Source organism: Mustela nivalis (assembly GCF_964662115.1).
Source record: "Mustela nivalis genome assembly, chromosome: 9".
In the NCBI taxonomy this organism is placed as follows: Eukaryota; Metazoa; Chordata; class Mammalia; order Carnivora; family Mustelidae; genus Mustela; species Mustela nivalis.
The window spans coordinates 28,317,423-28,319,805 of record NC_139028.1 but is presented as its reverse complement, the minus strand read 5'-3'; the positions used below and the strand labels follow the sequence as shown (position 1 = coordinate 28,319,805).

The window sequence follows — 2,383 nt, the reverse complement described above, 5'->3', positions numbered from 1 at the left end:
ACAGGTCATGGAACCAGTAAGATGGGGCCTAGGTCCACTGTCCCCACCTCAAGAAGACTTCCTTGTGAGGAGGGACCCTGGGAATCACCACCCAGTCACCCCAGGGCACATCCCTTTTAGCGGATGAGTTCGGGTCTATGGAACCCAGAGGATTAGACAAAGGGATAATTCTACTGTAAAGATTCACAGGCGCCTCCTTGGTCACTGCTGCTCGATTTATGTCTAAAACCCGTGGTCCTGGAAGTAGAAGTACCAACCCCAATGAAAAAACGTTATTGTGTCCTGAAAGCATGTTTTGGTACCCATCAGGCTGGGAGCCCCAGAATATGGTGCTCGGCACCCATTTGGGTCCAGATATGACCAGACAGAAGTGACGGGGACAGCGTGTGTGAACAAGCGCTGTCCTGCCAAACCGCTGACAGCCTTCAGGGTCACCACAACGGCCCTTACGAGAAACTTCCCTTCTGTAAGGAAGGGTAAGAAGTGCACTTAGAAGCAACGGTTGCAAAATCAAACAAACAGGAAGCTAGATGAATCGGCATACAGAAGCTTCCAGAAGGCCTCAAAATCCAGACTAGCTTCATGGAGAGATTCCTTGCAGAACACCCGTGAGAAAGTCCAGACCTGGGATGTTCAAGGTGACCGGTGACTGTGGCTGGTTTTCCCTCTCGGAAACCACAGACTAGTTCTGGGGGTGAAACTGGCCAGTTTGCAGAACCTGATAGAACAACAACAACAAAGCTCCCCTCCCCTCAGCTGATATGGCACTTGGTCCCCAGAGGGACAGAAAGGGCTCCTCCACCTTCCGCAAGGTATTGACTGAGGAAGATAAAGCAGCTGGAGGCTGGGTCCGCCCAGGACAGCATTGAAGCCACAATCCAGTTCCTCGAGGAACTGGGAGTCCCGACCCCACCTCACACATCTCTGGGATGCTAGAATGCGGCTCTGGAGGTCAGCTGACTTCTCCCAGTCCTTTTTCCCCACCCCAGACCTCTGCTGTTTACCCCCAAGGGCTTGAACTTGCCTTGTGGCCTGGGGCTCCGAGATGTCCCTATCAAAGGACAGACTTCAGGGAGGTGATCAGATCAGCAGTGGCAACCAAATTTGGAACGTGGGGCCCCGGGAAATCCCAAGTGCAGAGAGTCAGAAAGTCCCTGTTGCATTCGTCTGCATCGTGTGTACGCATGCGCGGGAGGCGCGTGCTATTTTCTACCTCCAGGTGGGATGTCCCAAATTCAGAACTCTGTTCATCGACATAAATGAAGTCTTTATAGAAGTCCCCAGAACGATCCTGGGTACCAACACCACTACTTTTCTGGTTCACAGTCTCTGGGGTCATCTTTGGCCAAGGAAAGCTGCTTTCAGCTTGGTTTCATCAAATCAGGCCCAGCTTCAGACGGAGCAGCGTTAAGTATCGTGCGGAAATCCCACTTGCACTCTGCCTTCTCAGACCGGCTCATGCTCTCTCCCACAAGGTCTGTCAGCGAGAAAAATAGCTTGGGATGATGGCGACTGTGCCCAACGTCTCGTGAAGTTGTGAAGGGTGTGAATATCATTGAGAACAAGGCAACAGAATAGATAAAATAAAAATAGCATAAATATCTTTACGTAAACTTTTTCAATTTCTTCTGTCTAGATGACCAAAGTTAAAGGAAATGATAATCATTAATTGTCTAGGTCAATGCCAGTGAGATGAAAGGATGAAATCTTAGCTGCCAAACGTGGGCTTGTCTCTACAGGGGCCGCTACTAATAGACCTGGGTCTATTAGTAAACATGTTACAAACCCTGAAATAAAACTTGCCGGAAGAAAGTAGGTCTTCAGAAATCATAAAACATATTCATAAATTTGCCAAGCCCCAGAATGCAGGTGTAAAAGACTGTTCATGCTTATGGACTCCTTTATCTTCACAAAAAATGAAGGTTTCTATTTTTTTTTTTTTTAGAGATTTTATTTATTTATTTGACAGACAGAGATCACAGGCAGAGAGGCAGGCAGAGAGAGAGAGAGGAAGGGAAGCAGGCTCCCTAGTGAGCACAGAGCGGATGCGTGGCTTGGTCCCAGGACCCAGGGACCATGACCTGAGCCAAAGGCAGAGGCTTTAACCCACTGAGGCACGCAGGTGCCCCAAAAAGGAAGGTTCCTAAAGATGAAAAGTTCTAATGTATGTAATTAAAACAACCAGAAGAAATAAGGGATACCTCCCCTAATGCAAGAAAAGTAGGATGTCTGTTTTCAGTAACAGAGGGTATAAAGAATGGAACGGCATTCTTTGTTTTGGGAATAGAAAGGAATTTTGTCCTAAGAGACTGATTATGTCAAAGCAGGGAAGAGAAAAAACACAGGACAAAATCTGAAAGTAACAGAGAGAGTTGTAGAAGGT

At 47.8% G+C, this 2,383-nt stretch overlaps 1 long non-coding RNA gene across 1 annotated transcript; it reads left to right on the top strand.

Annotated features, from left to right (window-relative positions):
* The first annotated feature begins 711 nt into the window (after positions 1–711).
* LOC309841051 lies at positions 712–1,607 on the top strand. Its single transcript, XR_014298913.1, has 2 exons — positions 712–951; positions 1,327–1,607. It is a non-coding gene; the product is annotated as an uncharacterized lncRNA (long non-coding RNA).
* Positions 1,608–2,383: the final 776 nt, after the last annotated feature.